Raw genomic sequence first — 13,471 nt, 5'->3', positions numbered from 1 at the left:
TCTATGTAACTACTAAGAGAAATAAGACATGTCTTATGTTCTGGCATGAAATTATTTGTAATGGGAAAAAGAAGGTTCAGAAAAGTCTGTAGAGTGTACTACCAATTATGTAAAATGCTAGTATAGAGAAACAGTATGTCTGGAGCAATATACAAGAAACAGGTAACATAGATAACTCTTTAGGGGAAAGGCCTAAGCCTGAGGAGGGGCAGAATGGAAAGTAGAGTTCTATGTAGTATATATCTTTTTGTAACTGATATGATTTGTTACTGTAGTTATGTTTCATCTATTAGAAGTGAACCATTTTAAATTACATGACAAATTTTCATTTTAGGAAAATATTTTATTCTACATCATGCTTTAATTAGCCACTCAACTTTTGTTATGTTCTTACAGTGATAGGAATTAACTAACACTGATTTGATCTTTCCAAATTTAATAACTCTAGTATGGTTTTGTTTTAATAAAATTTGCTTTTCTATGTCTACTAGTTCCTGGTCTTTGTTCTCCTTTCTAAAGCCCTTTATATCAAATTTAACCTCTCTCTTTTGGGCACGTGCTAACTGCCTCTCTTTCTTCCTATGTCTACACTTCTTCGGTATATGTTCTGAGTTCCTCAAGACATTCTTCATAGGATAGGATATTAGGTCTTACATCATTCTCACTATCACTAATTTAGCTCCTGTTTATTAGCATCTTCTTAAAAATCTGCCAAAGGGGTTTGACCAACTAAAAGTTCAGAGATTAATGTATTTTGCTCCTTTGATAGTGACTCTACACTTTTATTAGTGTAATTTAAGATTAAATAAATAATTTTTGTCATAATATAATGTTAAATTATACTAATTTTGCAGTGAATTATAATTGGTAGATTGTTGATTGTTTTGGTGGACTTTATGAACTAATGATGTGTATAAGATATAGAACAAGACAAATTGAGATTAAATTTTTTCTTCACTTACACATAGGGGTATGTGGACAAGTTATTTATCTTTGATATCTTAAATTATAAGAAGATAATACTACCTCTTTCAAAGGGGTTTTCTGGTAGAAATTAAGTAAAATATCTCCTATGATCTTACTGATGTAAGACTGTGACTCTTAGGATTAAGAAACAATATCTGTGACATAGTGAGTGACATAAAACTTACAAACATGTTTTTGAGATAAAATCCCTAAAAGCTGAAACTTGCAGAAATTCTTCAAGAAATGATGTAAGACCTAATATTGTACCATATAAAGAATATCTTGAGGAACTCTGACAACATGAAAAGAATGTTTTTGTTATATTTGTTATAAAATGAAGAAAAATAGAATCAATTTTATAATAAAAGTTAACAAAGAGAATTATCAATGCTTCAATTAACAATTGAGTGTGTTTTCTCTTTTTAAAAGGAAAGACATAAATATATTTTCATGCAGGTAGATAGGAGTCAGCAAAATTTATAAAGTTTAAAATGTAATAGAAAAGTTGATAAGAAATTTGAAGGACCTCCATTAAATTGCCCTAATTATCTGTGGTACAGCCAGATGGGTAAACCTCTGAGATTATGAAGATAAGTAGTGTCAACCAGAAGCAAATTTTCGAGACTTGAAGATACTACAGAATGTTGTAATAGTAACTATTCCACTAATGACAATAACTGCAGGAAATTCAATAAGGAGTAAAAAAGATGAATACAGAAATAATGTAATCCAGGTGTGGCAGTGATCATATCCACATTTTTTACTTCCATATGTCAAACTTCCTTTCCTATAAAGTGGCAATCAAAAAGTTTGATCTTATTTCTCCCAACATCTTGTATTCTTTTAGGCTCTAGAAATTTGAATCTCTTTGCCATTACCTATAAACTAAGAAGAATTTCTGTAGGAGTCTACCCAAGATGTGCTTGGTTCTTCTCTCACTTATTTAAGCTGAGTTGTCCAGGGAATTACTAGGTAAATCACACTGTCACCCTCCTTAAAACATCTTTATATCATCAGCATCTACCAATATAGGCATGCCAGTTTACCATGTAAATTACTTATTTTTTTAAATATGCAATTCAAAGAAAGACATTTTATTGTAGCTTAAATAAAGGTTGAAATTATTGCTAAGTCAGCTATTTCCTACATCAGTTAGAAAGGAGAGTGTCCTTCAAGACTTACTTCTTCACAGAGATGGTATACTCCCATAGGTGCTCTGTCTTCTCATGGTAAAACTAACTCACTTGTACTCTCTCTTGTGCACACATAGTCTCCTTGTCAACTCTGCATTTGGAAAACAATCTTCCACTCCAAAAAGGAAAGTAACATTCCCTGTGACCCATTGTGCTTCTTCTAACTCAATGTCTCAATCTGTAGCCTGATACTCATAGATGTTTTTCTTCTGTTCAGATTTTACAGGTTTCCAATGGTGGATATGAGCAGGAAAGATTATATATAATGTTTAGCCTTGCATTTGGAAACATTACTTCAAACATTAGTCTGGTATGAAGCATTGTTTCTTAAATCAGAATGAATTACAAGAAAATCCAGATGGGTTGTCAGTGTTTTCTCTACACAGAGAGATTGGAACCAACTCTATGCCACAGTTTTAATTAAATTATTGAAATGTTGAGTTTTACCCAAAATGGACATGGATCGGGTTACTGATGACGTATTTTGTAAAAGAGAAGAAATGAACTTGTAATGATTCCAGTTGCTGATTTCTACCTCCTTTCTTATTTCTTATTTCTTTATTTATTTTCTAGGAAGAATTGATGAATTGTTGTGGGAGATGGGACCCACATACACAACCACATACACAACTTACATGCACAGCCCAATAGGTTAACCAGATAGATTAAATGGAAGAAATGTGAGTATTCTAGGAGATATATGATATCTAAGATATAGGAATATTTTTAATGACCAATTTTTGGTTTAATAATTAGAGAATTATGGGCAGTCAAACATAAGTTATAACAAGGAAAGCAAGAAAAGCTCTGATCAATTAAAAAGAGTATTTCTGCTGTTGACTATAATGAGTCAGAGATGTCATTGCTATAAACAGACACAAAGAATGTCATAAAAGAAAAGTAATTAAGTGACAGCAGCATGACAATAGCTTTGAACCATCTATATGAGCAAGAATAAATAGGGAGCAACCATATATATTAGGCATCTGGGGATGGAGCATATAAAGTACAATAATTATTGTTTTCATGGATGAGATTAATTAAGAGGCCTCTATTTTTATTTTAAGGCTTTCATGTGGACTGAATAATGAATAAAAACTTGAGGCTTTAAGACAAATTATTCTTGAAAGAGTGGTAGTTCTGAAAAGTATTGTTAAGTAGCTGAAGTGACAGAGAAGTAGAGAGGGTTTGCGGGGGAGAACAAGTAGATAAAAATGATCATAGACTAGTAATTGAAAAATGTATGACTTGTCATTTACAAACTTAATTGTACGTGTATATGCAGCTGTTTGCCAGGCAACATTAGCTATAAGATATACCAGTGTTCAACTTCCATCATGGTTGCGCTGAACAATAAGACTCTCTAAATGTATTCCTGGAATTTGGATTCTTCTTTTCCTTCTCTTGTGTGGTAATCTCTGGGTGCTTATTGGAACTCTCAGTCTTTTATCACAGTGGAGGGGCATTTCCCATAACCTATACTTTTCTTTCCCTCAAGTTCTGAGATGGTTTATTTGCCACTCTCCCACATCATTGCCACTGACCTCATTCTACTCTTTTAAGAGTCAGCTCCTTCAAGCTGAAAGGAAAAATTTTCACCTACAAGTAACATATGGCCCCTAAGTGACTACCTATTTTGACCTTCTCTATATAGTCTTCTCCCTGGGAATTACACTTCCCTGACTAGGAAGTTAGACCAAATCCTCCAATGGCAACACTATGTGCTAGTGCTACGTGACCATCTGCACAGCTGTCTTAGCCTTCCTTACAAAAATGGAGAAAGATTTCCACACCTGTACTCTATCCCAGAGGGAAATTTCTGGCTTATGAAAACTTTCCACGAGCCTGGATCAGTCTTTAAATCCAAGTGTGTTCGAAGGATACATTACTACTACTAATGTTATTCAAAGGATTGGTTCCAAAATTCCCTTCATCTGAAGGCCTAGAGACAACCATATAAATGGCATCAATATATAAATACTTCCAAATTAAGGGACATAGATTGTTTCTATGTGAATTTTGCTGCATTTATTAGAGGGACCAGAACAAAATGGAATTACTAATTTTCTTAGATACAAATTATTAATGCTTAATATTGACTTTTCACATAATATTAAAATTTATAAGTGATTTTTTTCACAGAATTCTGCCTCTCTCAAATAGACATTTCAACAATGAGTAAAAGCTTATTACAATATTTTAGATTATATAATACCTGTTATTTCCATCTAAAACAATCAATAATAATAGGTGAAGCCATTAACTTAGAAGTTTGACACATTTTCAAGTAACTGCATTTTGGTGCCTTACCTTATGTAACTGATCATTAACAACAGAAAATTTTCTATAATTAACTAGTCCTCTTGCTATTAATCCTGTTTCAATAGGCGTTAAGTCATATAAAATGTTCAATATAGTTGGATTAAATATCTCACATCAATTTCAAACTATTATCTACACATGTTTAATATAGGAAAACAATAAATATGTCTTGATTCTAATTCCAGTTTTAGCTTTATATTTCTTATTAGACGTTAAAAATTGCTGAGATGTATGCAGTGTTTATAATTTTCAATTTCTTCCAATTATAATTTTCAATTTCTTCCAAATATACCGCTATCATTTCTCTAAGTAAATGCTATCTTGACTTTAGCCACTAAATTCTTGCTCCACCGAAACAAAAACAAAACTGCAGAGTTTGGTGTAACATACCTCTCCTGCTGAGTCCCCATCGGTCCAGGTGTTAAACATTGGACACTATTTTCATGCCCTTGATATATGAAAACAAAACCAGAAGGAAAGTTGTTGAGGAAACTGTGTTTTAAACAGTAGTAGCTCAATCTGTTGATTTACAGGCTACTGATTTACAAGCTGTGAATGAATTGAAGCCTTCAGCAACAGGAAGCTCTGCCATTGGGAAACCCTAGAGCTCCAGCTGGAGCCTGGGGACCTGCTTGACTGCTTACAGGAAAACTCACTCCAGGAGCCCCCTGTAATCAGAGTTGTTAACCAGAAGGAAATGTCTTCAGTGCTCTTACATGGCTCTTAATCAGATACTGACAGAGTGCCTTTGATCAATGCATTTGCACCATGAGGTTAACCAGAGGGTTCAGTATGTCCACATAGATTTCACAGTCAGTTCCAAATGTGTACAACCAACAGAGAGACTATTCAAACCTGATCCTGTTGTTGGCTCCCTCTCTGTCCTCTCAACCTCCGGGCTCTGTTGTGGGGATTAATGAACTACATTTTTCAAGCATCTTGCCATCTCTGAACTAGAACAGAGAGCAAAACATGAGGCATTGTTGTGGAGGCCCGCTTCTGACTTTTTTGATATCTCCACATGTCTTAATTGAAACCTTAGACAGTGGTACCAACCCGCTGTCCTGTGTTAGGCCTTTAAGAACACAGTAGTGGAGAGAAAGAAACCTCAGGGAGGAATTATCTCACAGACAGAGATCACTGGTGGGTGAAATGGCCCCGGCTGAGTTATTTTTCATTTGCCAGCTTGGTTAGTATCCAGAATCCGTGACTTGAAATGAAACTACTCTGTAGTCACAGAGAAGAGAAACAAACTTGGCATAGAGGTGCCAGAGAAAGCAATTTACAAGGTGCATCCTAAAGAAGTTGAGGGGAGAGTAATATATTTTTCTGTCACTTTAATTGCCTGTGAAAGATTTCTTGTACTTCGTGTTAGTGGACAAGATGGATTAACTCCATCTCGTCGTAGGGAAAAGAAATTACTGAGTCTGCACCAAACTTGATATGGGGGAGATACAGATAAAGTGATTCTAATAGATTCTTTGAGTAGGTACTAAAGCAACACATTAAAGGTTGAAATTGTATTTTGCACTCTGACATAGACATTGGGTAGTACAGAAAAAAATATGAAGAGAAATAATCATGAAATTTTGCAAAACTGCAGATTGCAGTTATGCTTAAAATAGTCAGAAATAAAATGAGAGTAATAAAAAACCAAACTCTTCTTTCATTTAGATGTTGACATAGAATTGGCAATATGTATCCAAGAGCTACCAAGAAAAACAAAGGCGAGAATTCAAATTTTTATCTTTATTTACATTTGTAATTTTTAATAGTAAATATCAAATTTAAAATACACTATTTTTTATAGTAATTAAATCACTTGGTTTTTATTCAAAAAAGAAAAAAACCTCAGGAAATTGAAGAATCACCTTTCATGCTGTAGTTACTGATCTGTAAAAGAAAATATGGAAAAGTTATTGAAACAAAATAAGAGATAAGTGATTGTAGTTACTTTTTGATATATTACCTTGAAACTTAGGAAGGGATTAAAATTTAGTGAATAAATTTTTCCTTGCCTTCTTTCAAATTAGCTAATATAATTCTAATTTGGGGGAGCAGTTAATATCTTTACCTCCCAGATATCAATATATATTTCAGATGGAATCGCAGTCTAATTATTGTTTGAGAATCTGTATGTTATAATTTTTCTGAGTTAATAACAATTTTAAGTAAGTAATTGTTAAGGCTTTTCTCTCTAGAATACACCTTATGTTTTCTTTCATTGAGATTCAATTTCATGAGAAATCAATTTAAAAATCATCATAATATATATTTTTTCTAATAATCAAGTGTGATGCTTTAATAAGTTTTAGTAAAATCTTCACAGCACTAATATAAAGGCAAATATGCTAAGTTAGAAATCTGTGCAAGGCTTTCAAATGTGCAAAGAGATCACTGAGTGTACTTTGAATAGAACGCTGGACAAGGCATAACGGACTCTTTGGGATTATTTGATTCTATAAGAGTGTCCACCTATGATAGACAGAAGTTTCTTGGAGAACACTGAAGTAATGTAACTGTCTCCTGGAAGTGCATTACATTGCACAGTAAATGATTCTCGCTCAAGGCAATGCAAATAAATTTTGTACAAAATATAAATCTCTAGATTTATAGTTTACTATTTTAACAGTTTACTGTTTCTTTTACTAATTAGTGGGTTAAATAAAATCTTTGACAAGTGTTTATTTCATATTAGTATGAGAGTCACAATTCTACTGATCTGAAAATTATTCTTCAACAGATATGAGACTGAAAAAGAAGAGCTCTTTTTAAAAATAAAAGATAGTTTACTGTAATTTTTTCTTATAAAATGTTATCGAAATACGTAATGGTAAGTCTGCTTGTTAAAAATATTCAAGAAAAAATGTGTCAAATTCTAGAATATACTTTGGGGAGGAATGTTTTTGTTTTATTAGTATTTCTTGAGAACCTATAACAGTTTTATATTGTGCGCATTCAGTATTTGTTGCTTCAAATGGAGAAGAATATAAATGGACACAATGAATATAATTAAATTTAACATGAAGGATGATATGCAAATATCAAAGGAAAGACAGAAATCTTATTCCTCCCTCCCTACATAAAAATTTATTTTACTGGTTTCAAATTCCATATGAGAGTTTACCTAGGAATGGTGGGAATACAACTTTTTTATTATTATCTAATACTGCAAAGGAGTTTTTCTGTTTGTTTTTGTTTTCTTTGATTTTTTTGTTTGTTTTCTTTCTTCAAATTTATAATAAACTGGCTAATTTGAAAATACAAATGTAATCCAAAGGTCTGTCAGTAGAATTGGAAGCAATGGTTGTGAAGCCCTTGTCAATATTAAGCTTGAGCTTTTATTCTAACATGAAATTTATTTTAAAAAATAAATAAAATTTCTTTATTAGTAGAATTATATCATTTTTTTTTCTTTTTATGCAACCTATGGAAAATAAAATGGAAAATAAATTTCCATTTTATGAAAAATTACACTGCAGATCAACTTTTCTATTGGTTTAAAGAATTTGATTAGATATGCCTTTGTGTAGTTTTAAAATGTATCTTCTGCTTGATTTTCATGAAATTCTTGGAATTGTAGGTTTAAAATTTTATTAAATTTGGACTTTTTTTGCCATTTTTTTTTTAACTATTTTCCCCTTCTTTCCTTATAGAACTTTGAATCCAATATATTAAGCTTCTTGGATTTGTCCCCATATTTCACTAATATTCTTTATATTATTTTCAGGTTCTATGTTATATTGTGTAGCTATTGCTTTAAATTCACTAATATTTTGTTCTGCAGTATCTAATCTGTTCTTAATAATTTTCATCTGAGTATTTTTCATCTGAGATACTTAGTTTTTAACTTTTGAAGTTTGATTTGGCTCTTTTTAAAATATCTTCAATATCTCTCATTAACATGATCATGTGTTTCTTTAACTTATTGGACATATACTGTATATTTATAGCAGCTGTTTTAATGTCCTTGTCTAGTTGTTCTATCATCAGTATCATTATGAGTTCATTTCTATTAACTAACTTTTATTTTGGTGATATGGGTCCTACACTTCTGACTCTGCAGTATTGATAATTTTTCATAGGATGCCAAGAATTGTGAAATTCTGTTTGTACATGTTAATTTTTTTGTATTCCTTTAAATACTTTTTATCTTTGTTTTAAGACACAATTGAGTTACTTAAAAACAGGTTGAGTCTTTTGAGAATGATTGTTGAAACTATTTTAGGCAGGATCAGAGTAACATTTAGCCTAGTCTTGTTTGACCCCATTACAGAGGTAATGACTTTCTGAGTACTTCATCTGATGGCCCCTGTCTTTTTCGTTCTTGAAAACATTATCTACTACCGACTCTAGGTGAGCCTCAGTAGCTGTTCTGCCTTTTCCTCTCTCCATCCCCACATGTATTTGTTGATCAGTACTCAGCTGCTGATTCAAGGAGAATCTGCTTCACTTTTCCAGAGTTCTGTTTGTGCAGCTCTGCTTGCTTGTACTAGATCCTTTAAATTCATAATGTTTGCCTCTTCAAATGCTTAACTCTATTTCTTCAACTTGGACAATCATAGGGCTCTTATAGCTTATTTTTCTTCCTTCCAGGATGACTGGCCTGTGCTGCCCGTTGTCTAATATCTGAAAATTGTTGTTTCTTACATTTTGTCAATGTTTTTAATTGTGTAAGGCTGGTTAATAAATGTGATTTCTCTTACTCGATTATGGCTGGAAGCAAAAGTCTGTTCTATTAAACCAAGTCTTCTCTAGCTTTCAAGCTAGGTTTTTTATGTCTTGAACTTGCTGTGATTGTCAATTGTACAATATTAGGGCTGCGACACTAAGACACTATACTATGCCAGACAAAAATAAAGAGCTAAGCAGATAGCCACAAGAGGATCTGAGCAGGCCTTAATATTTTATGTGTAACCCAATTTCATAAAGTGTGAGGAGTGAGAGAAATAAAAGAGTAATAAATTAGGTTAGCAAGGAGCTAGATTTTGGAAGAGTGGTAGGAAGAATGTGATAGGTAAAATGGAGGAATTTTTGTTTCCTTTTTTATTTTGGTAGTTAAAAGAAGTTTATGAAAAGCATAGTAAGTAACATAATTTGCAGTATCTCAAGTGCTGAAGACCAGGCCTCTGTAAATATCTGTACAGATTGTACCATGTACAAGTTCAGGGGTCCCCTTTCATCATAGTCTATATGACTGGCAGCAATGATATCATCCTGGGAGTATGTTAGAAATACAGAATTTCAGACACCCAACCCAGATCTTCTGACTCAGAATCTGCATTTTGACAAGATCCCAGGTAATCTGTGTGCCCATTAAATTTGAGAGAATTGTGGTTAATGCCCTAGAGTCGGGAAAGGCATAACTTGCTTGGCTGTGTGCATCTATGTGTGAGAACCCAGGTTGTTAAAGGGTCATCTATAGATGAACAAAATGACTTGTAGAACTAGGTTGAGACCTCTGGGTGGGCAGCCATATGTTTTTTAGCTAAAGCGAAGAAGCCTCAGAGAATCCAGTTTTCTCTCTTGCTTCTTTTCCCTCTCTTTTTCCCAATACTCTCTGGGTTCCAGCTGCTAGGCTGAGCTTACAGGTGTAAGCCACAGCACTGAAGGAAAAATTGTTGTCGTTCTCTCATGCCAGTAGGAGGATGTTATGTGTGTGCTCTCCCTCTAGCTACTTATTTCCTGTAAGCCAAATATGAAGTCCTGGCTTAATTTCATCAGAGGCATTCAGTGCGAGTGGTCTGATCATTGTTAAGAAAGTAGAATATGCATCAATGGAATATGTAATTTGTAGCACGCTAGTCATGTCTTTTCTCTTTTAAGTATAAACCTCACATTCTGAAATAATTATATTGTGGGCAGTTGGCCAGCCTCAGCGTAGATAAAAACTTGATTGTCTCTGTTAGTCACTAGCTGGATAAAGAGGGGGAACATTACCTCCATACCCATTTCCTCAGTTATCTTATTAATCCCCTCATTACCTTCGAAGAGACCTGCGTGTTCTACACTACTGTCAAGCTGCCAGAATTCTAGGTGGTCAGTTAGAACAACAAGCCAAACTAAAGGTAATAATCGAAACACTATTCACTTAGTAAGACAGTATAAGTAAGAGTCAAAAATAGGCACCAGCTCTCTAATACTCCATTTTTTTTTCTCCATAGAACAGTACCAGTCGTAGTGGATCCAGTGGATCAGCACAGATAGGAAGATGTTCACTGCTGATGATCATCTGTTGTTTTATGGACCTATAAGGCTATAGGAGGGAGAGAAGAAGTAGAAGTAAAGAAGTGCTATGCGATAAAAGTGTTTGACTCAAGGTTTCTCAATAAAGAGGCCTCCAAACAGAGGCACCTGGGCTAGGAATGCAGGATGTGTACATAAGCATGAATTCTTGACTGCACCTCCTTCCAGAAAATTGCAATGCTCTGACCATACAGCAACTCTTGTGTGGGGAGGACAGCTTCCTCCCACCCTGAGGCCTGCTAGGCAAAGCCTTATAATTGTCTATGGTCAGGCAAGAAAGATCACATAGAGGATTTGGGCCTGGAGCTGGATTCTTCAAATAGTCTGGTGACATCCCATGCAAAGATATAAAGTGCGTGGAGAGACAGAGAGTTCTGGTATACCTATTGAATGTATGGGATTCAATGAGGTTATAGCCAAGGATATTACTGCAAGCATCTCCAGCCAGCTCTACCACACATGATTTTAATAAGTAAGAGTTAGAAATCTTAGCAGAGGAGTTCATACCAGCCTGAAAGGAAATATAAAACATTCATTTCTCAATGGGGATTGTGTCCTTGAGCAATACCACTTACCATTTTCAACTGTTTGCTTACCAGAGGGTAAATATTTATTTATTTTAAAAAAAATTTTACTCTTTGTTTGAAGCAGTACAGATAAAGTCTTAATACCACACAATTGAGGTCAGCTTATTAGCTAGTTTTCAGGAGAGATTTTTCCAGGTCTCTAGGTGGCAGTTCTGATGAATGGTGATATCCTTCAAGGTAATATATTTTTTTATGCTATTAGTTTTAGCAGTTTTAGATTATAGTTTGCTGACTCTATTACAGAAATGCCTGTAACAAGACCGTAGGACTCAATTTCTTTTCTAGTCTTATAGGTATAGATATTTTCTCTATTCTTTTTGTGCTCTGCTTCCCTAAGTTAGAGTATATATTCTCCACATTATGTACTCTTTCCTTTCACTCTTACTCTGCCTTAAGCCATAGATGCCTTTGCCAGCAGGTAGATACCATCTTGAACTCTTGAGCACAGCTTCTCAATAGGCTATCACTTCCTCCTTTAGCCAAAGACAAAGAGAACCAGTAGTTTTGGCTTTGTAGTCCAAGGAGTACCTTTGAGTCACCACCCCCCCTTACTATGTCCAATTGAGTCACCGAGTTTCTTGGACATAGTAAGGGGGGTGGATTTCATAATTAACTGTCATTTTATGTTCCCTTAGTCTGGTAGTGGGGGGTTAGGGATATTTAATTTAACTCTGCTCTTATCTTGAGTTATGTTTTTTAATAACCTAGTGTCATGAAACAATTTATACTGGCTGTATTTGGAAACTTCAAAACTAATGAGAGTTCTCATGAGGTTATGGCTATGAACTCACATAACACATATGAATACCACACAAATTACAGTTTTCAAAGTTGAAATCAAATAATTTTGAGGAAATGGTTATGACCCTCTCAGTAATCTGATATACATGAAGGAAAATGGACTTTCAATAGTCAATGCTGGTTTGTAAATAACATTACACTGGGATAAGAATAGAGTTTTAAGTTTTTACCAAAATTCTATAAAACCCTGGAACATATAGCATAGTCAGCAATTAATTGGAAAAGTTAATTTTTCTACAGTATTTAGATGGCTAAAGAGAAAGATATGTATGGCTTTTAAGAACTATATTTCATTCTGATTTGTAAAATTACTGAAACTCTTCCTGAAGGAGAAAGATACCATGCTCAGCAGGTTCTCAGGTCATCAGGATGTCCCTAGGGCACCAAGTCTTGGAAGTAGGCTACAAAGTTGGAAACAACCATGACATAAATGGAAGATAATAGTACTGGAACCTAATGAAAAGCAATTCAGCTTCACCACATTCTGCCATTATCCCAATTTTACCATATACTTCAAGATGGTAAACACAGCTCAGCCCTGCTGAAAGAACTTTAGTACTCATGTTGTCCAATGTAATTAGGACAACTGGAGTTAAGAGGAGGGAGAGAGTGAGGAGGAGATGTTTCAGAGCAGTAGCCTAAGAAATCAAAGATGCTAATTTAGAAAGAAAGAAAAAACATCCCCCCCCCACCAAATCACTGTAAAAGAAACACATACACACACATCCAAACCAAGCTTCATATGAAGAAAATGACATGAACAGAGATAGTCAAGCATACGTAAAACATATTTGTTCCATCATTCTAAAAGCATTCTAAAAACAGACACAGACCACTGTCTATTTAAAAATGCAGATTTCTTGGCAAAATCCCATATCTACTAAATCAGAACCTCTAGAACAAAGACTTGGAATCTGTATTTTTACAAGCTCTGTGTGTGATTATTCTGTATATTACAGTTAGAGGACTGCTGCTATTTCTATAATGTCTTCCCAAAATAAAGATCAGTTGTTCATTTATAAATGTCAAATGGTGGAGAATGGAAGAAGAGTAAAATAAAACCAGTGACAAGTAATATAGAATAACTATTTCCTTCTCTTCAACTAATATTTTTAAAAAAGCATTAGTGAATTTACAGTAAGACCAACATTCTAAGGTCTTAGATTCCTAAAATTATGCAGGGTCACCATGATAAAAATGGTGACCTAACAAATGGAGGTTTAAATGTTTCTATTTTCAAATAAAGAAATTATAAAATATAAAATTTGAATATTGAAATAATATAAAAAGTAAAACAGATTCATGATTATTGAGTAAGGTCTAAATTTACAAACATAGATAAATAAAGAGATAGAC

The sequence above is a fragment of the Pteropus alecto genome, unplaced genomic scaffold, assembly GCF_000325575.1.
Source record: "Pteropus alecto unplaced genomic scaffold, ASM32557v1 scaffold239, whole genome shotgun sequence".
Taxonomy (NCBI): Eukaryota; Metazoa; Chordata; class Mammalia; order Chiroptera; family Pteropodidae; genus Pteropus; species Pteropus alecto.
Note: the sequence above shows the minus strand (reverse complement) of the source record.